Source organism: Colobus angolensis, unplaced genomic scaffold (assembly GCF_000951035.1).
Source record: "Colobus angolensis palliatus isolate OR3802 unplaced genomic scaffold, Cang.pa_1.0 Scaffold5, whole genome shotgun sequence".
Lineage (NCBI taxonomy): Eukaryota > Metazoa > Chordata > Mammalia > Primates > Cercopithecidae > Colobus > Colobus angolensis.
Genome location: NW_012118487.1, coordinates 13,348,497 through 13,362,347, shown reverse-complemented (window position 1 = coordinate 13,362,347; position 13,851 = coordinate 13,348,497).

Sequence of the window (13,851 nt, the reverse complement as noted above, 5' to 3'; positions counted from 1 at the left end):
TCCTCTTCTTGAGGAGTATCTTAGTTGTGATCTCTGTATTTCCTGAATTTGAGTGTTGGCCTGTCTCGCTAGGTTGGGGAAGTTCTCCTGGATAATAATCCTTAAGTATGTTTTCCAACTTGGTTCCATTGTGCCCATCACTTTCAGGTACACCAGTCAATGGTAGGTTTGGTCTTTTCACGTAGTCCTATAGTTCTTGGAGGCTTTGTTCGCTCCTTTTCATTCTTTTTTTCTCTGATCTTGTCTTCATGCTTTATTTTTTTTAATTGATCCTCACTCCCTGATATCCTTTCTTCCAGTTGATTGATTCGGCTACTGATACTTGTGTATGCTTCACGAAGTTCACATGCTGTGTTTTTCAGCTCCATCAGGTCATTTATGTTCTTCTCTAAACTGAGTGTTCTAGTTAGCAGTTTCTGTAACCTTTTATCGAGGTTCTTAGCTTTCTTGCATTGGGTTAGAACATGTTCCTTTAGCTCAGAGGAGTTTGTTATTACCCACCTTCTGAAGCCTACTTCTGTCAATTTGTCAAACTCATTCTCCATCCAGTTTCATTCCCTTGCTGGTGAGGAGTTGTGATCCTTTGGAGGAGAAGAGGCATTCTGGTTTTTTGAATTTTCAGCATTTTTGCACTGGTTTTTCCTCATCTTCTTGGATTTACCTACCTTTGATCTTTGATGCTGATGATGTTTGGATGCGGTTGTTGCATGGGCATCCTTTTTGTTGATGTTAATATTATTGCTTTCTGTTTGTTAGTTTTCCTTCTATAGTCAGGCCCCTGTTCTGCAGGTCTGCTGGAGTTTGCTGGAGGTCCTCTACAGACACTGTTTGCCTGGCTATCACCAGTGGAGGCTGCAGAACAGCAAAGATTGCTGGCTGCTCTTTCCTCTGGAGGTTTCATCCCAGAGGGGCACCTGCCAGATGCCAGCTGGAGCTCTCCTGTATGAGGTATCTGTTGACCCCTGCTGGGAGGTATGTCCCAGTGAGGAGGCACGAGGGTCAGGGACCCACTTGAGAAGGCAGTCTGTCCCTTAGCAGAGCTCAGGCACTGTGCTGGGAGATCTGCTGCTCTCTTCAGAGCTGGCAGGCAGGAACATTTAAGTCTGTTGAGGCTGTGCCCACAGCTGCCCCTTCCCCCAAGTGCTCTGTCCTAGGGAGATGGGAGTTTTATCTATCAGCCCCTGATTGGTGATGCCGCCTTTCTTTCAGAAATGCCCTGTCCAGACAGGAGGCATCTGGAGAGCCAGATGACATATTGTTTATAACTCATGCCTATTTATGATTTTGCTTGATTAGTGATATCTAATTTTAATAATTTTGAAAAAAATTTTTTTGAATCTTTTTTTGCACGGGCATTTGCCTTGAAACATGTTAAAAGTCCCACTTATCCTCAAACAGAAACCACCAATTTCTTTTGCTCCAACCATTATATCAAGTTCCTGTGTCCTTCGTGTTCCTTATCACATTTCTTAAGAGGGCAGTCACACTTGATGTGTCTACTTTCTTAATTCCTATGCCATCTCCAACTGATTAGAATTTGATTTATTTTATCACCATTGAAGGAAACTCTTTTAATTAGGAAGATAATGACCTCTTGCAGCCCAAATCCAACATGTTTTAATTATTCATGTTATTTAACCTCTGGTTAGCATTTGACGCTATACCACACTTGTGTGTCAAGAAGATTTGTTTTTTTAAAAGAATTCAGCATTGTACACAAATGTTTTTAAAGCTCTATATAAGAAAATATTGCTAGAACTGGAAGTTGTACAACTCCTTCTTGAGAACTGCTCCAGTGTGTTATATTCTACACATCAGTTAATGCCCTTATATGGTACTATGTCATTTCTCACTTCTTTTGCTCAACTCTCAAATACACGAGGACGCCAAATCCTGTCCTGTACCTTCTACCTGAGAAATAGTTCTCAGCGATTCTTCTTCTTCACAGCAGTGATTGTGATAGGAAGCCCTCATTTTTCTCTCAATTAGAAAATATAATAGTCCCTAGTCAATTTTCCTGTTACTAGTGTCCCATACTCTAGTCATATCTCACACTGTAAACCAAAGCCAATGATATGGATATCTGTCCCATGAAGTTCTCTATCATTTCTCTGTTGTTTCCAAGATGAAGCTCCAGCACCCTATTTCAGGATCTCACAGGGTGGTCCCTGGATCAGGAGAATCAACATTTGCTGGGAACTGGCTAGCAAAACAAAACCTTTGATCCCATCTCAGAGCTACTGAAGCCCAAACACTTTAGTTCAGGTGATTCTGATTCACACCAAAGTGGGAGAACCACTGCCCCAGCTGGCTAGTAGATGAACCTGTTTGTTCAGGCTGCTACTACGCTGCCTCTCCTGCATTTGTATTTCTCTTGCACTTTATGTTATTTTCTTATTGACTGTCTCATCTTGCAAATGCCAGACATTGGGACCGACCTTCTAGACTGGAATACCACACCTGAATTTTTTTTTTTTCCCCTGGAAAATTGCTATTTCTTCAGTATCCATTTCAAATGCTCTGAGAATTCCTACCTCCCTCAAGATCCATTCTTGCTCCATCTGTCCTCCATTGTATTTTGTTCACATCTCTGTAATAGCATTTACCATGTCATATCTTAATTTATCTTTCTATGTAATATTTTCCTCCTAAGACTGTGAATTCCTCACATATAGGCTAGATCTCATTCAAATTTGTTCCCCTAGTGGCCTAGCTTGCTGTTTCATTTTTTTTTTTTTCTCTCTCTCTCTCTTTTTTTTTTCTTTTGCCACCTCTTTACACAACAGATTTGAGAGTAGGAAAATATTTTTGAAGTGAAATATTTCAACTCAACACCATAATGGTAATCAAGAAGCTTGGCAACTATTACAACTTTGTAGGAGACTTTTTGCATATCAGAGTAACCAGTCTTCTATTGTTCTTTTGTCCATCTGCGTACATAAAATGACAGTGATTAATTGAGACAGACTGATTCCTCTCACACACTTCCCATATGTTCTTTCTATTCTACTTTATCCATGTGTCCCGATAGACTTCTTTTATACAACTTCCTTTGTGACCCCCAGATTCCGACAACAAGGATCTAATGTTTCCCAGGTGATTTCTCTCTATTGTTCAAAAATCCTGTTGCCTTAGATGCAGTTCTTTCAATTCCCTCTCCTGATTTTTTAAAAATCTGATTGCCATTTGTGTTGAAGGAACACTGTATGATGAAAAGATGAAGGAACCTCATGGTTTGCGCTCTGTTTGATGGCCTCTTTCATTAAAATGCAGCCCTCTCCCCTTGCTCATATTTAATTCAGTAAGATGGACATAAAACAGGCAATTTAACTCCAGGTGTGAAAATACATTAGTTTCAAATAAACAGGAGCTGATATTTCAGATCAGTTTGGGGTAGCTTTGCTATGGACTTGTTACAGGTGTCTTCATGTTTCCATAACTTGATGTTAAACTGCTTAGTAAATAACTATATCAAAGCACCAAATTAAATTCATTAGCTTAAAAGCTTAATGCAGTTCCAACTGGTAATTGTACGTTTACAGAGAAAATCATGTGCCTTGTTTTAGAGAATGAAATTAGAGAGTTAAGCCAAAACAGATTATTTTAATTACCAACTAAGCAGGTTAGAACACTTTTTGATTAAAATCTAGCAAAACAAAATCAGTTAATAATTTTTAAATGATCGCTTAATTTCATCGGAGTATTAAATATTCCTTGATGACTTCCATAGATTTATTTTATGATATGCAGAAAACCACATCTGCAAAACCAGAAGCAGAGTGACTTCTTACTGTGATTTTCATTGTCGTTGATGGGACAGATTTTTGACAAATCTCATCGTTAGCTCTGAACTGTTAGAACAGTTTATTTTCCAGCAGCAAGTAATTCCAACTCGATACAATGGTTAACATGAACATCTAGTTCATGAGCTAAATCTAAACCCCAACCTGTTAAATTTACTTCATGTAAGGAAACCTTAGGGTCGACCTGCAGCAATTTCTTACGGTAAAGAGAACTATTGCAATACTTTGAACTCCAGGTAAGTGAGAGACATAAAATTGATGTCTCTCCGATGTTCCACTTCAAGATCATAATAGATCTATTCTTAAAGAAGTGTGTAAAGCTTAAGCTTTTTGAGCCATAGTATCTGTGAAAAGGATACATTTGGAGACCAGTTTTTGGAGGTGCTGATGTGCTGCCCATATGTCTCAATCTGCTGTAGTGTGCAACTGAGGCCATATAGATACAACACCTTTTTCCCCTGCAGGCTCTGTATAATCCTCTCTGTGTCAAAGGCAGACAGGACATCATCCTACAACAGGTCTCTGCATTTGAACTTTTTAGCCTCTGCCAACAGCCAGAGTAGTTAATTACCTATCATAAATTGCCTTCTCTGAGCATTTCCAAATGTTTGCCTCCAGTTTTGCCTATTATGATTGTGTACTATTAGGAATATCCTAAGGCAGAATAATCAGTCTCATTCTGTACCTTAAAAAATAGATGTAGGGATTAGGCAGACTGTGGGAAGAGAAGAGTAGCAATTTGCCTTCTACCAGGAAAAGCCCTGAGGAGAATTTATCCTTGTATCACAATTATCTTTTCCAGCATTGAAAAGAGGTATTCAAGTTCAGTGATAACTAAATCAATTTCAGGCTCCTACTACGGTTTTTTCCTTCTTAGTAGTCTTCTGAGAGAGGTGCTCTCCCTAAGCACCCTGGAGAGTGCTGGCTGCACCGCTAGAGAAAGGCAATGATGCTTGGAGAGTGTGTTTTGCCTTGTGCTGTGAGGTGTGTGTGTGAAAATTCTAATTGACAGCTTTTCTATTTTCATCAACCATACTACATGCCTTGTAATTTAGCCCAGAAAAGTAGGTGGAGGATAAGAAACCTCCTTGTGATCTTGCTTGGGACATCTCAATGTCCAGGGTGTTGTTAGTTGCCCTGAAGAATGCTGGAGAATGTTCAGGTCCCCTCTGAGGAAACTTAATAACCGCAATCTCTCCATGAGGGAGACTTATTGGCAAGTGTTCCCTGATAAGAAACCCGGAGTTAAAATTAAAAATTTAAAAACCTGGGTGCAATTAAAAATTATAAATTAGTGAAAGTGACCAGAAAAATGTAAGAACCAGATATTGTTTGTATGTGTGTGTGTGCGTGCGTGTGTGTGTGAGTGTATGTGTGTGTTTTAGGAAGGAAGTTACTTAAAGAAGTACTTATTTCTGTCCTGCAGAGCTAAAGAGTTTTGGTTGCTTCTGATTGACTTGGATGGATTCTTAATGCTATTTCAGGCTGGTGATGCTGGTGGCTACAATGGATGAAAAACTGTTTGTATGTTAAAATCTACAGCCAATTGTGGGTTTTATTTATTCATTCACATATTTATTAATCATCACCTGTGTTCCAGACACTCAGGCTGGTACCCAGATACTCTTTCAAGAAAAGCTAAGCATTATTTTTATAATAACTTTTATGTTATGAGCTAGGCAGCTCACTTTACTTCTCTGGGCTACATGTCAAGAAAACAATTGTTAAAATAAGTTACTCTAATCCAACCAACATAGCTGGCTTTTGTGGCTATGGGAGCATATGCCAGAATATCAGAGAAAAGTTGTTACAGGTTGAGCATCCCTAATCCAAAGATCTGAAATCTGAAATCTTTCAAAATGGAAACTTTTTGAGTGCTAACAAAATTATTTAAAATATTGTATAAAGTTACCTTCAGTCTATATGTATACGGTGTATATGAAACATAAATGAATTTTATGTTTAGAATTGGGTCCCCTCCCCAAGAAATCTCATTATGTATATGAAAGTATTCCAAAATCTGAAAAAATCTGAAATCCAAAACACTTCTGGCTGCAAGTGCTTCAGATAAGGGATATTCAACCTGCACAAAAAATGAGGGTTCACATTCTTTGGTGATAAGTTGATAAAACTTAATGAAACATGATGTAACATTGGCAGACAGAAATCCTTCATCTAGAGCTAGATGTTAATTACCATGGTTGAAGATCAATTCTTTCCAATTTATTTAACAAACTATTTTGACTGAATGTTAGAATACAAATTATAGACAAAAACCAAGATATCTCCTTCAATAATTTCATTGTAACAGAATTGGTACTTATTCATCCATTATTCCACAAATGTATTTGAACGACCAATTAATAGTGCTAGAAGCTTGCAGTATAGCAGAGGAAGACGTAAATGCAGTACAATGTCTACATTCTGAAAAAAATAAGCTTTAAAGCGACAGTTCCAGGGAGGCGGGGAGTGGGGTGTAAAAAAGTCATAATAAAAGTCAAAGAATAACTCACTAATGGTAACATAATAGTCTCAACATCCTCTTAAACACTATGTCTCCTTCCTTTTCTTTTTCCCAGCCAGAAAGAAAAGAAACAGGTACCACCATTAGGGATTTATAGCTGTTATCTTAAACCTGTGTTATTATTTTTTTCTTCTTCCTTTATAACTAAGTGGCTTTACTTGACTAAACTCTTAGATAGGTAGAAGGAAAGGCCTGTAGGCTCCAGAAAGAAGAATCAAAAGTAAACAGCTTTGGCAAAAAGAGCTCCTGGGGAAACCTAAAATAACATAAGGGGTAAATGAAATTTTCTGGATTTAAGTCTGTAAAACTACATTTCATAGCATTTTGCTAAAGCTTAATTCTGAGTGATGATGCACCCAAATAATTTGCTCAAATATTCATCTCGTTTTTTTTTTTTTCTTTTTTATTATACTTTAAGTTCTAGGGTACATGTGCGCAATGTGCAGGTTTGTTACATATGTATACTTGTGCCATGTTGGTGTGCTGCACCCATCAACTCGTCAGCACCCATCAACTCGTCATTTACATCAAGTATAACTCCCAATGCCATCCCTCCCCCCTCCCCCCTCCCCATAATAGGCCCCGGTGTGTGATGTTCCCCTTCCAGAGTCCAAGTGATCTCATTGTTCAATTCCCACCTACGAGTGAGAACATGCAGTGTTTGGTTTTCTGTTCTTGCGATAGTTTGCTGAGAATGATGGTTTCCAGCTGCATCCATGTCCCTACAAAGAACACGAACTCATCCGTTTTTATGGCTGCATAGTATTCCATGGTGTATATGTGCCACATTTTCTTAATCCAGTCTGTCACTGATGGACATTTGGGTTGATTCCAAGTCTTTACTATTATGAATAGTGCCGCAATAAACATACGTGTGCATGTGTCTTTATAGCAGCATGATTTATAATCCTTTGGGTATACACCCAGTAATGGGATGGCTGGGTCATATGGTATTTCTAGTTCTAGATCCTTGAGGAATCGCCATACTGTTTTCCACAATGGTTGAACCAGTTTACAATCCAACCAACAGTGTAAAAGTGTTCCTATTTCTCTACATCCTCTCAGCAACTCTTGTTTCCTGACTTTTTAATGATTGCCATTCTAACTGGTGTGAGATGGTATCTCATTGTGGTTTTGATTTGCATTTCTCTGATGGCCAGTGATGACAAGCATTTTTTCATGTATCTGTTGGCTGTATGCATGTCTTCTTTTGAGAAATGTCTGTTCATATCCTTTGCCCACTTTTTGATGGGGTTGTTTGTTTTCTTCTCATAAATTTGTTTGAGTTCTTTGTAGGCTCTGGATATCAGCCCTTTGTCAGATGAGTAGATTGCAAAAATTTTCCCGCATTCTGTAGATTGCCTGTTCACTCTAATGGTAGTTTCTTTTGCTGTGCAGAAGCTCTTTAGTTTAATTAGATCCCATTTGTCAGTTTTGGGTTTTGTTGCCATTGCTTTTAGTGTTTTAGACATGAAGTCCTTGCCCATGCCTATGTCCTGAATGGTATTACCTAGGTTTTCTTCTAGAGTTTTTATGGTTTTGGGTCTAACCTTTAAGTCTCTAATCCATCTTGAATTAATTTTCATATAAGGAGTAAGGAAAGGATCCAGTTTCAGCTTTCTACTTATGGCTAGCCAATTTTTCCAGCACCATTTATTCAATAGGGAATCCTTTCCCCATTTCTTGTTTTTCTCAGATTTGTCAAAGATCAGATGGCTGTAGATGTGTGGTATTACTTCTGAGGGCAACTCTGCACCAAGCGGACCTAATAGACATCTACAGAACTCTCCACCCCAAATCAACAGAATATACATTCTTTTCAGCACCACATTGCACTTATTCCAAAATTGACCACATAGTTGGAAGTAAAGCACTCCTCAGCAAATGTAAAAGAACAGAAATTATAACAAACTGTCTCTCAGACCACGGTGCAATCAAACTAGAACTCAGGACTAAGAAAATCAATCAAAACCGCTTAACTACATGGAAACTGAACAACCTGCTCCTGAATGACTACTGGGTACATAACAAAATGAAGGCAGAAATAAAGATGTTCTTTGAAACCAATGAGAACAAAGATACAACATACCAGTATCTCTGGGACACATTTAAAGCAGTGTGTAGAGGGAAATTTATAGCACTAAATGCCCACAAGAGAAAGCTGGAAAGATCTAAAATTGACACCCTATCATCTCATTTTAATCCTGGTTCCTGGTAGTTTAAAGAGATTATTAGGCAAAGTTTATGGGAGGCAATTTCATTGTTTAGACCAAGCTCCTACACTGGGCTCCAGTAGACAATGTCACTCATGCTAGGTGTCATGCACAATTACACTAAACTTTGAAACAGGCAAGTTTTCCAGAAATCAGAAGATTCATAGCAACTAAGCAGAAGGGGCTCCCTTTACCTGAGCCAGCATGATAAGGAAGCCTTCTGTGTTAACCCTGTAAGTAAAGTAACTTTGAAATGACCAATCTGCTTTTGTTCCTTGTTTCTGCTTTCTTCAGGCCTTTTCTGCCTATGAAGCCAACCTATAAACCGGAGCATGCATTCTGTTTTATAGAATGAGATATTGCCCAGTTCTAGACCATGAATAACAGCCAATTACATCTTAAAACCAAATTTGCTGTAATTTTATTTTTTAACAATATCAATAAAGGTGCCTTTATTCTAAGAGTTATATGAGGTGGTTTGGTCATATTATTCCAGAATTGTAAAATTAGTGCAAGAAAATTATTAAATTAAACCCCAAATTGTTTGTTCAATATGGTGGCTGGTTATTAATCATGAGGATAGGAAAGAAGATGTTCCTTGATTAGTGTTGGTCCTGAAAGAACTTATTGTCTTGTTAAGAAGAAAAGACTCACAAAAAATAATCCAAAACAGAATATAGTCAAGTTTCAACTATGTGTATTATAGATGTTCAGAGAATTGTGTTGTGTTGATTTTTGTTAGCATAGAAGGCCTTATAAAACATGTGTGAGTAGAAGCCAAGTAGAACTGAGTTTTTTGTTTTGTTTAGTTTTTTGAGACAGAGTTTCGCTCTGTCACCCAGGCTGGAGTGCAATGGCACGATCTTGGCTTACTGCAACCTCCGCCTCCAGGTTCAAGTGATTCTCCTGCCTCAGCCTCCAGAGGCGCTGGGACTACAGGTGTCCACCACCACGCCCAGCTAATTTTTGTATTTTTAGTAGAGACGGGGTTTCACCAGGTTGGCCAGGCTGGTCTCAAACTCCTGAGCACACATGATCTACCTGCCTCAGCCTCCCAAAGAGTGTTTTTACAGGCTCCATCCCTTATTCATGGAGTCATCTTAGGGAAATTTTCTGACATTTTATTGCCATCTGTAAAGTAGAGAGAAAGATGACGTGCTTGCTTGCTGAGGACTAATGAGATACAATTTTGAGAAGTCATTTTTTTTCATCCCAACGATTTTCACTAACCATGATCACACTAAATTTGTCTCACTCAAAAACAGGCATAATGTAATGCTGTTAAGAACATATTATTCTAATATTCAGTTCAGAATTCCTCTTTGTGAACTGTTTCTGTTCAGAATCCGTGTTCATAAATGCTGGGAGTGTGTCAGCTGGTGACTCCAGAGGAAAGGGGAAGCCACTATGCATGAGGTAAAAGGAGGAATGTGTTGTTTTGCTACTGAGAAGGACTGGGGAAGGGAGTGGAATAAAGGGTGGGAGGAGAGAAGAGACAGGCCAGCAAAATATAAAAGCAGGTGCTGCAGAGGAACAGCCAGGAGAGAAACTTCTGGTGGTGAGTGTTAAAAATGGACTTGGGGGACAGGACAATATAATAAGTGATGAGCTTTTGCCCCTTGTCTCTCTAGTCATCAGGAAAATCTATTGTGCTTATAAATGCTTTGTTTCAATTTTTGGCAAACACAATAAAGGAGCTGTTTTATATCTGGTAGCACCTCATGCTGACCCCGATGTAAACAAGAAACAAGAGCCCAAGAAGCAGAGGAAGTTAGGAGATAGTAAGCTGTCCAGAAATTAGCCAACGATTGTGGAATGGCTATAGACTTCTGTAGCAAATGGAAATATGAGGTTAATTCCAGGTTTATGTAAACCACCAAGGGTTAGATGAACTCCCATATGGCATGTTACACCAATTTGTAAGGACATCAGAAAATAGTTCACATTGTTTCAAAGTTGGCTCCATAAGCGGGCAATTATTTTTAATATCTATCAGGGCTTAGAACATGATACCCCAAAATATGGCACCTTGGCATAAGCAGAAAGCTCACTCCCTTTCTCCAACCTTCTCAGGCCATAAAAATCATTCTCTATCCCTTCATGTGGAGAATGAAGACCTTTTGGGACACCTTGTACCCAGAGAAAAGGAATGAAGATACATACAGCCAGAGCAGAATCTGAACAAACAGGTCAACAGGCCTTGCTAAGTTCCCCCCAGTTTATTGATCATATCCTTTTTGATCAATCAGTTTTTTTTTTTGGGGGGGGGGAATGGAGTCTCACTCTGTTGCCCCAGCTGGAGTGTACAGTGGCATGATCTCAGCTTACCTCAACCTCCGCCTCCCAGGTTCAAGCAATTCTCCTGCCTCAGCCTTCCAAGTAGCTGGGATTACAGGTACCCACCACCACGCCCAGGTAATTTTTGTATTTTTAGTAGAGATGAGGTTTCAACATGTTGTCCAGGCTGGACAATCAGACTTCTATGTGACTGTACATTCTTTAGCAAACCTAGGCATAAAAATATACAGCTTTTCCTAAGTCTTTGGGTTGTCATTTCTGAAGTTTCCCTGTCACATAAAATTTTGGTAAAAAAATTTTGTTATGCCTTTCTCTTGTTAATCTGTCTTTTGTTATAGGTGTCAGCCACTGATTGTCAACTTCACAATTGGTGTGAAAAAGATACTACTTTTTCTCTCCTGCACATCTAATGAAATTCTTCAGTTTAAATCCTTAGGTGTAAACCAGTAATATCTCCAATCTTTGTTTTGTACTAACAGTCTTGCCATTTTCTAAATCAAATACATCCTTGTGGATTATTACTCTCACCTCCATGGTCTTCAGAAAAGAAAAATAAAATTACTCAGGCCGGGCGCGGTGGCTCAAGCCTGTAATCCCAGCACTTTGGGAGGCCGAGACGGGCGGATCACGAGGTCAGGAGATCGAGACCATCCTGGCTAACAGGGTGAAACCCCGTCTCCACTAAAAACTACAAAAAAACACTAGCCGGGCGAGGTGGCGGCGCCTGTAGTCCCAGCTACCCGGGAGGCTGAGGCAGGAGAATGGCGTGAACCCGGGAGGCGGAGCTTGCAGTGAGCTGAGATCCGGCCACAGCACTCCAGCCTGGGTGACAGAGCGAGACTCCGTCTCAAAAAAATAAAATAAAATAAAATAAAAAATAAAATTACTCTATTGGAGATCACAATGACACAGTGTTCTGAAAGTGGAGCTGCCTTGTAAAACTATTTTTGTTCCATTTTTTCACAGCTATTTTGAAAGTTCTGTTTTTAAAATTCACAGTTCTGCTCTTTGAGACTTCAACTACAAAGTCAAGTATTGCCATTCTTAACATTTAATTCATACTTGCAGCCAGGAGTTCAAGACCATCCTGGGCAACATAGTGAGATCCTATCTCTACAATTTTTTAAAAAAATTAGCTGTGCTTGGTAACATGTACCTGTAGTCCCAGCTACTTGTGAGGCTGAGGTGAAAGGACTGCTTGAGCCCAGACGTTCAAAGCTACAGTGAGCTATGGTCATACCACTGCACTCCACCCTGGGCAAGAGAACAAGACCCAGTCACAAAAAAAAAAAAAAAAATTCTTCCTGCATTCAACGACATCGCCTTTCATTTTGGCCATTTCCTCCTCTCCCCAATTGTGACCTCCATACTGAGTTATGCTACAAGTCCCTGATTCCTTTTCAGATAGTCTCTGTAATTGGAATTGGAGGTGTGAGAGGAGTTCACATTCACACAGAGCCTGCTGAAGTAAGGTAAGCCTTACTTACACAGGCAGCTTTTAACTGTGATGACACCTCAGTAAAATGTTATGCAACTTCGGTGTCTTTTAAATATTCTGTGACACTTTCAGAGGAAACTTTCTAGTACATAAAATCATCTCTCGTGTTACCTGAGAGAATGACAACGCTGTTTTAAAAATTACTCTGAAATTCCTAGAAAATCAAACCAAACCAAAAACCTCACTATGTTTTTTATTTTCCTGGTAAATAAATATTTTTTCTTGGTCATATTTAGGTTGTGGTGAGAGTTATGTAATCTGTCTGAGAGCACATTAGTTACCATAAATCTTTCTACCGACATTCCTATTTTTATTAGCTATTTTCAAAATGTCAGAAACTAGTAATTCCCCTTCATTTCCACAGAGCAATAGTGATCCTAGACAAAATTCTTTCTTTTTCTCTCCAAATTGGTTACGATCCTACTTCTTCAGGTTGGTCTACTATATTTAGGCATGAAGGACAAGGAGAGACAAGCTGTCACTGGTCAACAACAGCAACAACAACAACAAAACAGATACAAGGGCTTTTCAGGTTAGTCCTAGAGAATTTCACAACATCCCAGGGTTTTCACTGCTTCCGTGAGTAAATTTTCTTTCCTGCTCCCATTCAGGAAATGGTTCAGTGTTGGCAAGCCATTCAGGCCCTCATTACTGCTATGTTTTGAATGTGCCCCCCTCAATTTCATGCGTGGGAAACCAAATTTCCTATGTGGCAGTATTGAGAGTTGGAATGTTTAAGAAGTGAGTGGTTCATGAGTGCTCTGCCCTCCTGAGTGGATTAATCTTCTCATGACTTAATAAATTGATGGGTTAATGGAATAATGGGCAATCATAGGAGTGGAACTGGTGGCTTTCTAAGAGGAAGAGAGGCCTGAGCTAGCATGGTAGCATGCTCAGCCCCCTCACCATGTGATGGTCTGCCCTGCCTCAGGACTCTGCATAATTCTCACCAGGAGGAAGGCTCTCACCAGACACTGAGCCATGCCCTTGGACTTCCAAGCCACCAGAATTGTAAGAAATTTCTTTTCTTTATAAATTACCCAGTTTCAGGTGTTCTATTATAAGCAACAGAAAACAGTCTAAGACAGCTGTGTTATTAAGACTCTCACTTTTGAGAAAACGTAGACATGATTCTGAAAAGAGATATATATGAGTATAGGTGTATGTGAGTTACACAGTTCTAAGATTGCTTGTCTTCAAAATATACAACAAAATAATTAATAGGAAAAAGAGGCACAGTACAATGTTGTTATTATTTTTCAGAAAAAGCTATCAGACTAGGATGGAGAAAGTGATGTCATGTTGTCAAGGGAAGACTTTGATTTTAAAGGGGGATCTATTTACTTATTGCATATATATAAACAGCTTTAAAGAATATTAAACCTACTAAGCTACTTATGGCTTTGCTCTGAGAACTACTTCCTTTGGTGTTTGGTTTCAGTTGGCTTCTTTGAGTCATCTTGCTTCTCTGGACAAGTGAGGTATTTGCTGTCAGTGATGTGGGCTGAATCAATA